We start from the raw sequence: 19,542 nt of genomic DNA on the forward strand, positions 1-19,542 counted from the left end.
AGATGCACTCTGTTTAACAGAAACCTGGCTTAAAGCAGACGACTACATTAGTTTAAGGGTCAAAGACGAAAAGGGGGTTTAAAGCATTAAAAAAATAAAAGTGTAAAAGAGCTTTAAATTTAGTCTATTTCACATACATTAGAATATGTCCTGTTTAACTATATGTTTTTCTGAGCAAAAAATAATTACTACCATACATTTTTACTGGAATTTTACAGAAGACACCAACTAAAATGTCATTCAGTGTAACAATATTTTTATGCAAAAAATATTATCAGACATTTTTAGAAAAACTATTATTTGATGACACATTACAAGACTCTATTTATAGATCACAGTGCAGACACAAAATACTAACTATTTGTCATTTTAAAGCATTTTACTTCGCCAATATCCTTTAAACCATTAGGTTTTACCCATTTGTCAGCAAGAAGTTTTTGTAAGGAAGTGAAAATCAATTAAAATCAAATAAAATTTTTGAAGGATCACACATTATTATACATATTTTAATAAGTACAGCTCAGAATAAGTATATTGTTTCATTTCTACATAAATATATGTGTTACACCGAATGACCATGGTTTGTTACACTGAATGACATTTTTGACAAAAATAGTGTCATTTTTCCATTATTGCAATGTTTTGAATATTATTCTGTATCATTTTATTCCTTAACAAATCACATAAGTAGATGCTGAAATTAATAATCATTTTTATTCCATAATGCATATCATATTCGTAAAAATTAACTGAACAGGTGGTAATACTGTATAATAAGATCCAGAACTGCCCTTATACGTTTAGCTTCTGCCCTGTGTTTTCTTTGATTTTCCTGCCATTGCTTTCGCTTCTTCTCAGCTGCAGCATCTGATAAATTCCTGATTGACAGGTGATCAGGATTTGCAGCCAAGGCAGCTTGCTTTCTTCTCTGGTTGCTGAAATACAGATTCCATGTAATTATTGACATAAAATTATTGACACAGATCTATATAAAACGTGTTATTAATTAAAAAATACTTTCTGTTTGGCAACATAAATGACATGTTATCAGGATTTGTATTATGGGCGGAGAATCCCCTCAGTGGCCTCTCTTAAAGGGATAGTTCAGCCAAAAATGAAAATTCTGTAATCATTTACTCACTCTCGTGTTGTTTCAAACCCGCATAAATGGAAGGAAGATGTTTTGAGAGATGTTTGTAGCCGAACCTTTTGTGGGCCCCATACTATGATACTAAAAATAATAATATGGAAGTAAATGGGGTCCACGAACGGTTTGGTTGCAGACATTGCTCAAAATATCTTCCTTTGTGTTTATCAGAACAAAAAAATTCATGCGGGTTTTTACCAACATGAGAGTGGGTGAATGATGACCAAATTTTCATTTTGGGTGAACTATCCCTTTAACTTGTGGTATAGGTAGGGTGGAGTCTCTATCTAAAAACAGCAGTAAACTATTATTCTTTAGGGCTAGGCTTGGACACAAATTTCACGATTTGATCCAATTTCAAATCAATTTGATATTGATTAACATCATCTGAAAACAGCATAGACTGAAAGATTGATTATTGTGATTTACAAATCACTATTGTTTCTTCAAAATTAGAATTGATTAAAATCGAGAAATCTATCTTTTTAAACCCAGCCCTATTATTTTTACATTGCACTCCTCAATACCTTTCTCGTCTCCTTGCTAAATGCATTGCCCTAGCTACTGGGTCTGCATTAACTTTCTGCCAGTGCCTAGAAACTTTCTCTTTGTTTGTGGGCATCTAAAAGAAATAAGTACCAAAACGACAAAAATACATTAAAACATTAATATTGATAAAGTTTGATATATTTTTTTGTGCTAAACATCCCTCATTTATCTGAAATAGAAATAAAATGCCAAAAATGTTATCTAAACAGTGACACTATCATTCAGTGTAATGGATGACACTGTGGTGTAACATACAATTTGCATTACACCGAATGACAAAACATTACCCTGAATGACGAAACTTTTACTTAAGCTAATATTAGAAGTTAACAACTAGATACCTATATCAAACAGTGAACTTGACCAGAAAGGTTTATCATCATTATTCACAACATCTACTTATTTTTCAAAAAATCTAACAATAAAAGTGTTTTTTTGCATTTCACTGAATGACAGTCGTTTTTGTAACTCAAGATACCACATTATCAAAAGGTGAAATTATCAAATATTTAAGAGCAATAAACTTACCTTGCTGAATCACCACATGGTCTTCAGGGGGCCTTTTGATGATATCACAGACTGCTTGATGACTATTGTTTGTTTATTTAATTTCAAAATGGTTTCCTGATCCCGTTACACTGAATGACCTCTGGCAAACTGCATATTCGGGACAAAAGTCCCCTAGTTGTTTCAATATTTAACGAAAAAAATAACACATAGTCCTATTAATATAAAACAGCCAACACTTATGTGAACATGCCAAGGAAGCAAATATTTTTTTTAACATGGTATTTTATACGTTTATTTAAAAATCTATTAGTAAAATCATAGTCCGGACCATTACGCTGAATGACGATTTTACACTTTGGATCATTATTAAACTCATATTTGGTCATTGTATTTTCACAAAAGTTATTTGAAACATAAAAGTAGACATTTTACTTTCATTTTATATGTTTTTTTGTATGTAAAATCACTTTTGTAAATTATATTTGATGCGGACACCAAAATGGTGACGTCTCGTCTTTGACCCTTAAACGAATCCACCCCACAAGACTATTATTATAAACACGAACCTCGATTAAAGGGGAGAGGGGGTGGTGTAGCTACAATATACAACAAAATTTTTAAAATAAACCAAAAATCTGAAGTAAAATTTAAATCATTCGAACTAATGTTGTTAAATATGGAAATAACCGATCGTAACCACAAACAGCTCTCTTTTGCCTTAGCTACAATCTATAGACCTCCGGGCCACCATGCAGATTTCCTTAAAGAAATAGCAGATTTCCTGTCTGAGCTTGTAGTCACTGTAGATAAAGCTCTTATCGTTGGTGATTTTAATATTCATGTGGATAACCCAAAAGATGCACTAGGACGTGCATTTATGGATGTTCTAAATTCTCTCAATATTAGACAAAACGTGACAGGGCCAACGCATACTCGTAAGCACACATTAGACTTAATTCTGTCACTCGGGCTCAATATTAATGACATCAAAATATCACCTCAGAGTGATGCAGTTTCTGACCATTACCTTGTGTCATACACTGTACTTCTAGATAGGATCAGTAAATCCACAACATGCTACAGATTAGCCAGAACAATAATTTCCACCACTAAAGATAGATTTATTAGCACTCTTCCAGACCTGTCCCAAATTAAACATGTAGCAGATAACTCTGACGATCTAGATATTGTAATAGAAAACCTAAACAATGTCTGTTCTAACACATTGGATGCCGTTGCTCCCATTCGAAAAAAGAGAATCAAAGAAAAACCGCCAGCTCCATGGTATGATCATCACACCGCAGCACTCAAAAAGGCAACTAGGAAAATGGAAAGAAATTATAGAAGCACAAAGTTAGAGGTATGGCGTGCAGCATGGAAAGAGAGTGTTAAACAATACAGACAGGCTATTAAAACCGCCAGATCTACCTATCTTAGCAAGCTTATAAATGAGAATCATAATAACCCTCGTTTCCTCTTCAGCACGGTTGCAAAACTGACTAGAAATAAAGAACAAACAGAAACCAATAGTAAACTTCAACACAATAGTAACGACTTCATGAACTTCTTTTCTAACAAAATTACGTCTATAAGGGAAAACATCGTAGCTACCCAGGCAGCCACCACTCAACCCGTTAGTTCACTTAACACTAGACTACCATACGAACATCTTGATTCATTTAAACCTACTACAATAGATGAGCTCTCTAGACTAGTTACATCATCCAAATCATCATCCTGTATATTAGACCCCGTTCCCACAAAACTGCTTAAAGAGGTATTCCCTGTAGTGTCAACCCCGGTTCTAAATATCTTTAACTCATCGCTAGAAATAGGATACGTTCCAACAGCTTTCAAACTAGCAGTTATTAAACCGCTGATTAAAAAACCGCAGCTTGATCAGGGAGAGCTTAATAACTTTAGACCAATCTCAAATCTCCCTTTTCTTTAGAAAATATTAGAAAAGGTAGTGGCAAGCCAGTTACGCACATTCTTGACAAATAATAGTACATATGAAAAGTTCCAATCAGGATTCAGGCCCCACCATAGCACAGAGACAGCGTTGCTTAGAGTTACAAATGACCTCCTATTAACATCCGATCGTGGTGAAATCTCATTCCTTATATTACTAGACCTTAGTGCAGCCTTTGACACAATAGATCATACAATCTTACTCAATAGACTAGAAAACTATGTTGGTATCAGTAGTCAGCCTGGTTTAGGTCGTATCTAACCAATCGCTATCACTTTGTTTATGTAAACGAGGAAGAGTCATATCACTCCCTGGTTAAATACGGTGTACCGCAGGGATCGGTTTTAGGTCCTATCCTGTTCTCGTTATACATGTTACCTCTAGGAGACATTATCAGGAAACATAACATAAGTTTTCACTGCTATGCGGATGATACCCAGCTTTACATCTCCTCACATCCCAGCGAAACACACACGTTTTCTAAGCTAACAGACTGCCTTAGCGATGTTAGTGACTGGATGGCACATAACTTTCTTAAGCTCAACTCCAATAAGACAGAGATACTTATTATTGAACGGAATCACTACAAACATAATTTGTCTTATTACAAGTTGCACATAGATGGCTGCACTCTGGTGCCATCTTCCACGGTTAGGAACTTAGGTGTGATGTTCGACAGCAACTTATCCTTCGATAGTCATATCGCCAACGTCTGCCGCACAGCATTCTTCCATCTTAGAAATATCTCGAAAATACGCCATATACTGTCTACATCTGACGCAGAGAAGCTTATCCATGCTTTTATGACCTCTAGAATAGACTATTGTAACTCGCTACTCGGGGGATGCCATGCAAATCAAGTAAACAAGCTTCAGCTAGTTCAAAACGCTTCCGCAAGGGTAATTACTCGATCTAAAAAGTATGACCACATAAGCCCAATTCTGGCATCTTTACACTGGCTACCAGTTAAATATCGCATACAATTTAAAATATCACTAATCACCTACAAAGCTCATATCTTAGAGAATTACTATCAGAATACAATCCATCACGCACACTACGGTCGCAAAATTCTGGTCTCTTGATTATCCCTAGACTATCAAAAGTGTCTAAAAGTGGAAGGTCATTTTCCTACTTAGCCCCTAAGCTCTGGAATGATTTACCAACCGATGTCCGAGAATCAGACACAGTCGATAATTTTAAATCTAGACTTAAAACTTTTCTCTTCAACAAAGCATTCGCATAATTTGTCTAGTAAAAGTACTTAACTCGAAATGGTTATCTGTACGGAACAAAGCACTCGCGGTCATAACACAGATCAACCAAATAAATAAATAAAAATCTTATCTTAACCTATAGTCGGATTGCGATTTTGGAACTTTCGTGTTCTTGTGAATAGTATGCCATACAAACCCGTTTGCCACTGAACCAACATTAACGACGACAGTGGGGCCTCCAGCCTTAGTCAAACGGGTTGGCACGTATGGTTGGGTTGTGATTTTGGCACTTTCTTTGTATTGCAAATAGTATGCCATACATACCCATTTGCCGCTGAACCTGCATTAACGACGACAGTGGGGCTTCTGGCCTTAGTCAAACGGGTTGGCACGTATGGTTGGGTTGTGATTTTGGCGCTTTCTTTCTATTGCGAATAGTATGCCATACAGACCCGTTTGCCACTGAACCTGCATTAACGACGACAGTGGGGCTTCCGGCCTTAGTCAAACGGGTTGGCACGTATGGTGGGGTTGGGATTTTGGCGCTTTCTTGAGTCTGGGGAATGGTATGCCAAAATAACCCGTTTGCCACTGAACCTGCATTAACGACGACAGTGGGGCCTCCCGCCTTAGTCAAACGGGTTGACACGTATGGTCAGGTTGCGATGTTGGCGTTTTTTCGTGATCTTGTAAATAGTATGCAATATAGACCCGTTTGCCACTGAACCTGCATTAACGACGACAGTGGGGTTACAGGCCTTAGTCAAACGGGTCGACAGGTTTCATTTTCTCTTAAAAATCGGAAGGTGACCCTTAGTTACCATATATACCGTCGCAGTGGGCCCCCAATTTGCAAAATCCTCAACTGTGGATAATATAATTATGCCGCAATAGTTAGTCTGTCTGAAACTAAGCTGATTCAACCACATCACTGTGTGACACTTGCATTACATGTGAACGGCCCCTACGCTAATATGATTTTGTTTTTCTCTCCCTGTCTCGTCCCTGGGTCCCATTGACCCTGAGGACAATGGGACAAACAGACCCAGTTCCGGTAGATGTGAAAGTCGGCACACCTCTGATCTACTGGTCGTCCTTCAATGTGATGCCCAGCTGATGCCTGACCAACGACCACCGGCAGGACCCGCTTAATATCCGCTTAATATCCGCTTAATCTCTGCTTAATCTCCGCTTAATCTCCGCTTAAGCTCCTTATCCGTTAATATGTGTGTATATACATGTATATCTCCCAAGGGTTTTTCCCTCCTAGGACTTTTATTTTTATTTCCTCGGCTAAACAACCCGGGGTTTTTGTTTTTTTTCTCCTAGGGGGTTTTTTTACCCCGGGGAGGTAGCCTGCTTGGGCTTAACTTAGCTTCTTCTTCTCAACGTTACATTAGTAATATGCTCGCTCATAGTGTCGCGTCATAGCCGCAGCAAATTTGACTGCTTATGCTATTGTGTATTATGTTATGCTATCTGTCGTTTTTCTGTGCTTTTACTGCTTCTATTAATGTAAAGCTGCTTTGAAACAATTGAGTTTTGTGAAAAGCGCTATATAAATAAAATTGAATTGAATTGAATTGAATTGATGTTTAAAGCGTTCTTAAAAGCCATAAAATATGAAAACAATCTTCCTCTCACTGACTGACAGATCTGAAGCATGCACACAGACACACAACCCTGATATATACACAGAACTACAGCTTTATAAATCTGTTTGACAAGAATTCACGCAGATATAATCAGTATGTTTAAAAGAGCACCTATTTAATTGCTGAAAAACAACACTATTTTGTGTATTTGGTATAATACAATGTGTTCCTGATTGACCAGCTAATCTGTATGTTGTGATTGGTCTGAATACCTCTGATGTCACCCAGAAATGTGACGCTCTTTACCATGTTTGAAAGATTCGCTCACAATGCAATGCTAACAGGAGTTAACTTACAGACTGTGAGTAAGAAGCGGGAGAAATTATGATAATGTCGGTCTTTACTACATCACCAATCCCAGGAAGTAAACTGTTGCCTAAAAGCAAGAAAAGAGATTTATGTTGAAGACGATGATTTTAAGGTATGGATGCAGTGATTTTGTTTTTGTGAAATTATTTAACTGGATCCAACAAATCATACATCATTTTGAAGTTTGTTTTTAATAGAGAATTTCAAAATATAATTTGCTCATTCTGACTCATTTTGACCACACAATGTCACTACTGACCAATCACAATCAAGCATTCACGAGCTTATATTATAATGTTATTACTATTACTCTCATTACTGCTAATCAGCATTTAAACAGTTTATTATTGGAGCAACACGTTTATCAAATTTAAATCTTCATTTCAATTTGTTTGCAATGTGTAATAAGGACAGGAACTGGGCACATCAAATGTCTTTAAGACTATTTGAATCTACACAAAGGAACATTTAGTTGTCAGTTCACTGGCTCTTATAAACAAATAAACCTATCCTATAATTTGTCCTACATTTCTAATGTAAAGTTTACAGTAAACCCATTTTTGTGACAGCAAGTTGAATTTAAATTAGGTTGCATTTTAATCAGGTACGTCATAGCCATCAAACACTCAGATGAGCTCCATAACATTATTCTACCTGTGCCAAGAGTTTGATCTGTTGTATGCGATGGTAAATAAAGTTTCAGCCGGTGGATTGAGGTAAATAATTAAACTAAAGTCCCGCGTGTTTTCAGGGGAGTCTGTCTGGAGCACTAAACTCTGACACTTATAGCGCTCATCCACACTGGCCTTTATAATTATAAACTTTATATTATTCAAATCTGCACATGAATATGCATGAGCTGCTATGAGTGGCAGTGCACTTCTTGCCCTCGGGCTATTAAATTATTCACTCAAACCTAAACTGCTAAAATAGCACAAAAATCCTTAGAGGAAAAGCGTGGATATGTCACACTGAGCCAATTGAGAAGGACTAGGTGAATATTTATAATGAAAACATACAAAACAAACTTTAAAAATCACCCAACTGGCCAAATGACTGAAGTGCCTGCAGGGTTCCTATCCAACAGCTAAAAATGTAACGGGGTCTAGTCTTGGTCTGGATTTAGAGTCAAGGTGTGAGTTTTACACAACATTACTGTAAGTTAGGAGTGGGGGGGGGGGATAGATTCTGAATTGATTCACAAATGTCAAAAATCGATTTTCTGGAAAAAAGTTTTCTAATAAAGTAATATTGACGGAATGCAAAAGGCGGAACTCTGAAGCGTGGAAGTGTGGTGTGCACATAAAAAGCAGAGACGCAATCCGAAGCAATGGCTAAGTGTGAAATACGAACACCCTCCTCGTTAAAAGCTGACGTGTGGAAATATTTTGGCTTCTATGAAGTTGAAAGCGGAAATGAACTAAACAAGAGCCACACTATTTGTAGGTTATGTTAAACAAAACTAAAATATTTCGGAAACATGACACACATGAGAAACCATATTACACGTTTCCACCCAGAGAAGGTCTGCTAGTTCAGACACACATTTATTTTTCTGTTGGTTCTTTGCCATGTTAATAAAATATATTGAAAGTAAATTCTTCAGTACTTGGTACTTTTAAAGCAAAGAATATATAGTGACACACACACACACACACACACACAAAAAAAAAGTGATTCAGATAATCGTTTTAAGCATTGCACCGCCGCCCTCTGAATTGTAATCGAATCAAATCGTGAGGTGCTTAGAGATTCCCACCCCTACTGTAAGTGTTTCTAAGTCTTAATGACCCTGCAGTCTGAATATAAACTGATAATCTTTGTAATTCTAAGAATAAAAGTGTGTTTTTGTTTCAGTGACTGAAGCTTTCTATCCAGAAGGTGCTCAGAAAAAAAACGAGCCCATCACGTTCTTGTAACAGCAAGATGTCTTTTATTTCCCCTCATAACAGCAGGGAATATGCATGGGTAGTAGATTTCCCACGGGTTCTGTCTTCGTCCAGCCTGGTGTTTACCCCGGCTGCCTGTGTGTCTCATTCTCATCCAGCAGTGATCTCTTCTGGCTGACAGACCACCACAACTACAACCATCTGCTTTCAGTCCAAACACACACAACTCTACACTGAATGAATGCAGCGCTTGAGTTTTTGTGTCACATTCATGCTGTTGAAATTAAAAATAAAATCTCTGGTGTTAACACATTTACATGCAATTCAGCTTCTACATCAGCCACACAAAATGCTCAGTAAAGTTGTTACACTAGGCGCAAGTATGCATTCACACATTTAATTATCTAAATATGAAAATCTAAATTAAAATAATTATCCATTCAGCATGCAATAATGTGACGTGTTGAATCATTGCACGTGCATTGACTCATTTTCATAGTCGACATAATGACGTCGATGCATCACTGCAGCCCTACTCTGTACATCAAAGTTTACAGAAAGTTTAAAAAAAGGCTTATCGCTTGGCCTGCGCAGTGCCACATGAAGTCAAACACAAACAGAGGAAACATAATGATTCACCTGGCGAGACAAAGATTTCTGGGAGAAACAGAAGGGGAGCAGACATATGGATGCATATCACATTTGATTTAGTCACAGATAAGCTTTGTCCAAAATGTCATACTATACACACTATGCCCTAAAACAAGCATCATGTGCTCACCTGTCTAGTGTTTGAATTTTAGAAGAGTAGTACCGAAAGATTAACCTGAAGTATAAGCGATTTCCCAGACGAGGTCAAATGACAAGAAAGCATGACAGATTTAAATATAGTTTAGGAGTTTTTGAAGTTACATGAAGTCATTTCTTATTATATAATGTCATAACTACTACTCCATTCCAGGTTATATTACTGTATGAACAATAGACTACGGCGGAGAACATGGAGGTATTCATTTTCATTAGCAGTAGAGCAGCTTATTATACATCAATATCAAAATATATGCCCGTATATTAGATGAAAAAGTCCCTGTCACCAGTGTATTCATGGAGAGCGTGGTTTCTCTCATGACGTCTACCTAAACAGATACCAACTGTAAACTACAGCCACACATCACATGTTAGACGTTCTACAGACACGTAATCAATGAGAAAACCTCATCAATGCTGCCAGATCAGATTAAAAAATATATTCATTCAAGATGCACTGAATCCAGTAAGAAAACACATTTAATCTTTAAGAGGAAATGTATGTGTTTATTTAAAAATGTGCTTAACTGATTAGATTCTTTTTCCCGTTGTTATATTTAGATTGAAAAGGTCTGTGCTTTTAAAATAAGTTGGTATAGAACCTGTGCCATATAATAAAGCACCTGTATTAGCATTTTTAAAGTATATTCTGGATTTGAAGTACGGTTAACATCGATAAAGTAATTTAAAATGAACATTTATTTACAAAGAATACTAATACTAGCCTCACTCGTGTCCCGCAAAATAACATCTGCTCTCCTGCAACAGAGCCTTTGCCAGGTGGTCACCTTAGTTTGCACACACACAGAGCTACTGAAATGAGCCCCTCTGAGAAACAGCCAATCAGAGCAGAGCTCAACATTATTATTCATGACCCTTTCAAATAAGGTAATAAGAGACAATTTAATTCTAAAAGCAAATTCTAGGGTTGTAAATGGACATGTAAAACCGTCTATAGATCATTTTTGCACTTAATAAAGTCACAAACCTTCTATGTAGATATCAGAAACCAATTTAACAGGGTTTCGCGGCGCGGGTGCGCAAACTTTATCTGTTTTTTAAATCATGCATGGTAATGTTTATTGATGTGATGTCATAAGCTGGTTTGTGTAGCACAACGTCAAGCATGCACCCAGTCTTTACTACCAAATGCGCTTGTAATGCTAACCAGACATCCAAAAGCTGCCATAACCACAAAAAAATAAATAAACAAACCCACATGATCATTGTTTTTGTGATCAATCATCGATGCCACGTTTGAGTACTCAAGTAATCGAGTACTCGTGCCCATCCCTAGTTTCCACTGTTAACAGACCTATAGAAAACTTTCTGCTATTTCACATTTTCAAATAATCATCATTTAGTTTGATTTGAAAGCCTGTTTCCTCGTGGGGAAGAAAACATTTCCTCACAAGGTTAAAAATGACATGATGTTTTTAATACAAACTCATCTCTTGTCTCACACCTTCATTGATTCACTCAGATGGTTTAAGAGAAAAGGCTTGTTTTAATGCCTGCAGGGTTACCATGTTAATTATTAAACCCCAAACAACACATTTATCTGAAGAAATACTGATGAGAAGCTCAAATGAATCAAGAGTGCAAGAAAACAATCAAAGCCTCAGGACACAGACATAGAGCTTAAACAGACTAACATGTTTTAAATGCTGATATGCTTTCAATATAACAGAAGAGTCTGGTGTGATGTTTATAAATGAGGTTTCTCCTACAAATCTGTGCGTAATTCATCTGTTTGCAGGATGTTTTGTTTTGCTAACCAGCTGAAATAGCAGCGCATTATACAGTAAGTGAAGACTAACAGTGTCAGAAGTTCAGCTCATGCGTGATTACTGAGCATGAGTACAAGTTATGAGACAAAACAAATAATGAGATTCTGTTCAGTATCAGATCACAATATAAAATCAAACCTAATACTGAATGTGTGTGTGTGCGCGCGCAATCATCAGAGATCTAGACACTGAACTGAAAAACTCATTAACATGGAAATGTAGAAAGTAAATTAAAGATGTAACCTCCACAGCAGATAGTTATTTATTTATATTGGTCTGTTTGGGTAAATGGAGATCTGATTCTCTCAGAAATTATAACCAATTCATTACTAAGATATTGCTGGCAATGAAATCTAGACCACTAAAATAACATGTCAATTCATTCATTAAAACATCTTAATCTGAGACATAATCATACTGCTTATATGCATTTAATACATTACACTATTACTGCTAGATTAAACTAAAACATAAATAAATGACTTATTAAATATTAAATAAGTAAGTGTGTTACACATGCGACAAGAGAAAAATCACCAAACTCTAATAAGCAGCCATCTGCAAATGTTGCCCCCCCCAAACCCAAAACATCAATGTTCAGCAAACATATTTATTACAGTTTTTCCTCAAATGTTAAAACAGAAAAGCCAATCCTCTAAACCAAATGACCAGTTGTCTAAACACATTTACTAAATCTAGCCATCATTTTCCAATATCATAAACACATTTCACATGAAGACACAATTCACAAAACACAATCCTTCGTTCTCATAAATCTTAACACGTTTTTCTTTGCTAAAACACTAGTTGCAAAAGAACTTTGCTCATATTGTCAAATGAAAGCTCGTGTGATGCAAAATGCTTGCCACAGTCAGCAATATTTGAACACAATGAACACACCTGGCATCATTCATTACACACAATGACTCAAACTTTTAGACACTTGTTGCTAATGCTGTGACCACATGTATAAAAGCAAGTTCAGAGTGCACAGTTTGCTGACTATTCCAAACAAACACAATGGATGAAGGCAGAGTCAGGGGAAGAGGAATTTGAGTCAGAGGAGGGAGAAGAGCTGGTCATTGAAGAAGAGGAGCAGGCCAACGAGTAAGAGTAGTTTACATCAGAGGAGGAAGAGGAGGACCCTGCTGAAAAAAAACAGCATACCAGCAAGACCAGCATATGTTGTGTAAACCATCACCAAACCAGCATCAGCACCAGCTAAACCAGCACCAGCACCAAACCAGCATTAGCACCAGCATCCCATGCTGGTCATACCAGCAAGACCAGCATATGTTGTGTTTTGGTGCTGGTATACAGGTGACTACCAGCTAAACCAGCATCAAACCAGCAAAGACCAGCCTAATTCCCATTGCTGGTTTGATGCTGTTTTTTTCAGCAGGGGAGGCCAACAAGGGAGAGGAGAAGGTCCAGGAGGGAGAGCAAGACAACCTCGCACCATCATTACGGATGAGATGTGAGCAACAGTCATTGACCATGTCATGGTCCATGGCATGACAATGGCTGAAGAAGCAGGACTAAGAGTCCGTCCAAACTTGAGTAGGTTCACCGTGGCCACCGTTATCAGGTCATTCAGACAACACAACAGGTATTGTACTCTATTGCTTGCTTTTCCACAATACAATTTTACAAGCCTGTGAAAGTAGTCTATTGGTTTCAAATCAGTTGTTCCTGTAAAACATGTCAATTGACAACACATGTTTCTTTCTTTAGTGGCCAACGGGGGTGGGGGGGTGTTGGGGGTGGATAATTACTCTTTGTGTGGCCATGGGTTTGGAGCCCAACGTATCCTCACCTTCTTAGAGGAGCTAAAAGACATCCTCCTGGACCGCCAACAACAACACCCTGATCATGTTTTCAAGAGTACTGTTGTGTGCAATAGAATCTGTTTTTGCATTGAGTTGTGTTAGAGTAGTGTACATGCAGAATTTACTATAGAGTTATACTCTTCATATGAAACTTACAAATCTAAATCCTCTGCAGAGATCTAAGAACAGCCATTAACGTAAAGTTTCTAAAAATGTGCATTGACAGTTATGAAACAAAGAACCTTCTCACAAATTGAGCATTGTGATTTCAATTGTTTTGCTGTAGTGTGTTTAGACATTGGGGAACATGGAGTAAACGTTTGTGAAACGTGTTTTAGCATTTGAGAAAAACTGTAATAATCAAAAGAATAAAATGCTTTTTCCTGTATCACATTTCATTTTTCCTTATCCTGATAAGGGCTGGCTAAATCAACTTTTGGTAATATACCAGTATTTCTTTTCCAGCTAAGGCTGTCATGATTATGAAATTTGGATAATTGCCTAATAAGTTGTGATGATTATGATGATTAATTGCCTGTTTAATAAAGTGTCTGAAAAATAACTGAAAATGCAGGAGAAAATATTGAGACAGGACACTCCACTGCAAACAATTACACAAATGATATAGACAGCATTTGCACAAACATTCTTTTCTCTTCTTGTTTTCTTGATGTTTGTTCTAAACTTTGTTTGCAATGGTGGATCGGCTACTTTTCTTTACTCTTCCTAAATGTTTTAATGTACTGTAAATGTTGCAAATCAGTGATGCCCTGACTGACGGCCTGGTAGAGTAATAATTTAAATAAGAAATAATTTTTATTGTGTATATGTCTGAACGCAACCATCCGTGTGTAGATGCAGTCAGTATATTTTAAGCTCCGCGGACGCGGAAAAAAGGTATACCCGGCCCTTTGCTTTCCTTCATGTAGCACGCCCACTGTCGAATCACGATATAACATTTCTGAAAAAGTGGATTGTGGAGACATTTTAATCGTTCACAATCAAATACCGTCATATCACACACCCCTACTTGCAAGTAAACATTCATTTCCCATTTAAGTAAATACTGACATCTCGTCATTCATAATTTTTTAACCAATATATGAAGTTTGGTCAATATCGCCCAGCAGTAACCCCGACTGCAACATAGCAAACACATTGCATTAATATAAAAGTTCTGATATAACGACTTTTGTAGTAGGGCTTTCAAATAGAATAGATTGCTTTATGCAAATCTATATTATACCAGCCTACGTTTACATTTTTGACAGAACTAGAGCCCGACCGATTTATCGTATATGTACAGTACTGTGCAAAAGTCTTAGATCACCATGCTAGCATTAGATTTGTTGTTTTTGCTATTGTAAAGTGATCATATATAATTATTTCTCAGTCTCTTTAATAGAATACATCCAGAAAATACAGGAAATGTGTATATAGTATTAAAACTGTATAAAAATGTAAACTAATGTGTCAAGTTCTCTTCCACTTGAGCAATTATATTCAATTTAATTAATGCAATATTATTCTATTTTACACATTAATGTTTTTAAAACATTTGCCCACATGTAATGATGGGGAATGAAGCTGTCCAATCATAGCAGTGGGCGTTTACATCCAGGTCTTCAACCCTTCAAACGAACCATTTCTCCAGAGAGCCACTAATCCATGTTACAAAATAGCTTATTACTTATTGTTTTTGAGGTTTTTGAATGTAAAAACCACGCGAACATCATAAGTAGACCTCAGACAACAGTATAAAACAATAAAATCGACAGATTCATTGCCCCTTTAACGATCATTTAGAGCATTGGGATCGCGAGATGAGAGCATAATGTACTTATTTTTATCAAAACCTCAGACTCATTTAGACAGCAAGAGTCACATTTAGTGTCTAAAGCTGCGTCTCAATGTATCCAACTATAGGCTAGACCAAAAGGGTCAAACTGAACTGGCGCGTTGCGTTAATCGCATGTTAATAAAATTAGTGGCAGTAAAATTTATTTAACGCGTTATGTAATAACCATACATTTCTTAAAGAGCTCATATGATGAAACGGCTTGAAACTGACATCAGAAAAATTTACATTCACACCTTAAAGTGTTATCAAAAACAAAGACAAAGTTTCATAAAGAAAGTGAAAAGCTTAAAAACCCTCGACTACAATTGAAAGAAACAGTAAAGCAGTCAAAATGTAAAATATAACTCTGATCAATAAGCTCTAAGTGCATCGTCATCATCATTAAAGAGATTGAGTTTATCGATGAGAAGCACAGTTGAACAGATGGGAGTACATCAGTATTCTCCACACAGCTGACGGCTCTGAATTAAACTCCAGAAACAGAAAAACAGCTCTAGACCACTACACTGCTATAATAAATTACCTTTTCACTTATCTGGCTTCTTCTGTCAGCCAAAACAGCTGAACGTGTCACTTATAAGAATCACTTATGAGAATCTTTGCTATCTAGTGTGCAAATAAACATGGAGATGCTTGTGTAATGATTGTGTTTTGACAATGAGCAGATCATGGTTCTCCTCCTACAGTATGATAACTGGGATCATAATCTGTCCAGTTTCATCTCCAGGACATCTAGCTGAAAGAACTCAATCCCGGATTTAGTGGGATGTTGTGAATAACTTGAGAACGAGATAACAGATCTATATACCAAAACCTGAATAAGTTCACATATGTTGACATTACTGTTTGATCGAAATTTGTGAAGAATGTACAGATATGGGCTTAAATGAAATACTAGCTTATAGGACTGTGACGGTTGTAATAAACAATGCACAACCCGCAGTGGTGAAGTGGGAAAAATATAATCTGGCACAGCAAGATGTCTCCAAGTTGGTGTGAACGCAAACGGCCAGCAGATTCAGAGTTACAGTAGTGTGTAGATATCAGTGATGACCTGCTGGCTTGGGGTCTCATGGCCTACGCATGCGTACGCACAAATTCATAAAATGCATTTAATGACAAATCTTCACACTTTCTTTACTCACTTTTTAAATCTCTATATGAAAGCATCTGCTTAATGCCTAATGTATACGTCATGTAAATGTAATGAGAAGTTCAAATGTCAATCCCTTGATCTCCTGTCTGTTTTATTTTAGATACAGATGCGCGTCTCTGTCATATGAATTAAATGTAGTCAGTCAGGTGCAAAATGTACAGCGCCATCACAAGTTCCCTCATATCATCTCATATTAAACATCAAATGTCAAGAGATACCAGAGAGCCATACAAGCATAAACATTACATCTCGACTGAGAGAACAACACGACACTGCTAATCGCTAATCGCTAAAATGATAGTAAAAGCTGCTTAATGTTATGAAGCTTGTGCTTTAACTGAACGTGTTTAAAAGCACACTGCTATTAGGTATGCGAGTAAAAATTTCAACATGGTTAAATGCTAAAACTAGTTGTTCAGACAGAAAGAGCTTAAAAATTCATTTAAAAGAAAGAAAGAAAATGACACCATGTTTATGGGTTCAAGAATAACAAAATACTGGCTATTTGAAACACTTTATTTTGTCCATTGTTTTCTATTTTGTGGTTGGTAAAACTCCTGTCGTCGTCTATCAAATTCATTGAAATTTTGTTCACTTGTAGTTTAGCCAGCCCATTCTCACCAAAATGCGTACAAATAACACACAGTGTGATGATCTTGCGTGCATATGATACGCCAGTCCTTGCCGTTCACTTAAATGGCACAATCCAAAGTTGCGTCAAAAGGGATCAAGACGGCAGCTGCGGCAGCGAAGATAGTCGCGTACCTACTGTTATTGTGCACATTTACAACGGGAGTTAAACTTTCTGTCCAGTAAATAACTTGCATTTTGTGCATATATTTGGACATTGTATAATAAATGTATGTTGTATATAAGGCTTAATATTATGTAGAGTGCATCAAATAGCTTGATGACTGAATATTGAAGGAAAAGGCAGTCAAGAAGAGTCCGGATTAATTATGAACACCTTTAAAAATACGTTTGAAACTTCAAGAAGCATCTTAATAAATGACATAGGGCTGCACGATTAATCGTTTTTAAACCGAAATCGCGATGTGAATGGATGCGATTTTCGAATCGCAAGAAATGCGATTATTTCGATTCAAAACTATTAACTATAACAATCATCTAGTACGCAGTTTTTGACAGTTCGCTTCATGCGCATTTTACGTTTGATGCAGTTTAGACCAATAGAGTGCATGAACACTGAGGTGCTGACTACACGTCATCACACCATTTGGAAAACACGAGCGCGAGCAGCAGTTCAACTCCTCAACAAAGTGTACGGCCATATGATTTCCGCGATGCGGAAAACACGGACAGAATCGCGAAATGCATACAAATGGAATTAACTGCACAACGCGGAATGTCATGAAGTTGGCAGATTTTGGATTCAGTCATTTTAAAAACCCATTATAACTTATTAACCGGCAAATGAAAGGACAGAAATGCGCGAAAACATTTCCCTTTTGTGTAATGTTGGACTTAAAGAAAGGTGTATATACGTCCGTTTCTCGTCATGCATCGCAAACAATGACAAACGCCTCATCAGACTATAAGCAGGTTTCATTAAAGCCCGGAACACAGCAGACGAAACAGGTACAGTATACTTTCTTGCACGCGCACATCCGCACCGCTTTGAAAGTATATTTACAGGCACGAGGGTTCATGATGCGCGCACACAGAGAGCCGTCAGCACACACGTGATCACTAAACTTAAGTTTTCTTTTTTGTCTGAGTGAACATAAACAGCTGGATGTTTATCAGTATATTGAAGCAGAGCAGTTTTAAAGCTGTCTTGTGTCTTAAAGTGACAGTAACCTGGTGCTTTCTGTGTCAGAAATGTTTATTACACACCAAAAATTAAAATCACTCCTTACTCTTAACTGAACAAGCTTCTGCAGCTCCACATTTAAAATCCTACAGTGAGGACTGTGCAGTGTTTTATTTGTATTTTTTGCTTATGTTAAATCATAGATTCTAATAACTAATATATTTACATTTATTACAGATGCCTGAAAAGTAAAACAAGATGAGTATAGTCTTATGATTAAAAGAAAAACTAAACATTTGCTTGTCAGATGCATTGTTGTAGTGACAGCCAAAATACATTGGCCTATATGTTATTTTAAATAAAACTTTCAAAAAAAAAATTAAATTGTATTTTTTTTAATGTTCTTAGATTAAAAAAAAGTTTGTCTGCAGAATAGCAAAGTCCTGCAGACAACTTGGTACAATGTTTAAGAGGTTTTAAATAAACAGTAGCACAGCATCTTTCTTTGGTGCTATTAAAACCACCACAACAAACCTGGATGTACCTCTTTTATTATATACTAATGAATCGCACTTTAAATCGCAAATCGCAATTTTGATCAGAAAAATCGCAATTAGATTTTTTCTCTGAATCGTGCAGCCCTATTTGCAATTTCCAGGCAAAGTGTGACTGCACTTCAGATGATTAAATATAACAGAGTTTTGATTTATTTTGGATGCTTTTAGTCACTAACATCATTCACATTTTTACATTTGTGTCATAGTTTAAAAGAGTTTATTTATTCTGTAATGTGGAAAAATATATAAATAAAGAACTTTCGACTGGTAGTGAACATAAATGCTGTTAACTTTAGACAAACAATATGCCAATATATCTCACCCATGACCTTTATGCTAATCATTATACTGTAGTTTTCATAAGAAGTCAGAAACTAAATAAAACTTTGTACGTAAATTTGCAATCCTTGCACATCTGCACTTATAAAAGCTTCACTGTGCATGCTGCTGTTTATCTGCCATTTAGGAATGGGCACGAGAATTCAAGTACTCGAACGTGACATTGACGATTTATCACAAA

The 19,542-nt window shown here is 36.7% G+C and overlaps 1 protein-coding gene and 1 long non-coding RNA gene across 2 annotated transcripts in view; both read right to left on the reverse strand.

Moving 5' to 3' along the window:
- The window catches only part of LOC129437218 (limbic system-associated membrane protein), a 142,422-nt gene that overhangs the window by 109,192 nt on the left and 13,688 nt on the right, over positions 1-19,542 (reverse strand). The gene's annotated exons all lie outside the window — the stretch shown is intronic.
- LOC129426529 (uncharacterized) lies at positions 696-2,639 on the reverse strand. Its single transcript, XR_008638459.2, has 3 exons — positions 2,225-2,639; positions 1,675-1,769; positions 696-935 (listed from the first exon to the last, which is right to left on the reverse strand). It is a non-coding gene; the product is annotated as an uncharacterized lncRNA (long non-coding RNA).

This window comes from Misgurnus anguillicaudatus, chromosome 24, assembly GCF_027580225.2.
Source record: "Misgurnus anguillicaudatus chromosome 24, ASM2758022v2, whole genome shotgun sequence".
NCBI lineage: Eukaryota > Metazoa > Chordata > Actinopteri > Cypriniformes > Cobitidae > Misgurnus > Misgurnus anguillicaudatus.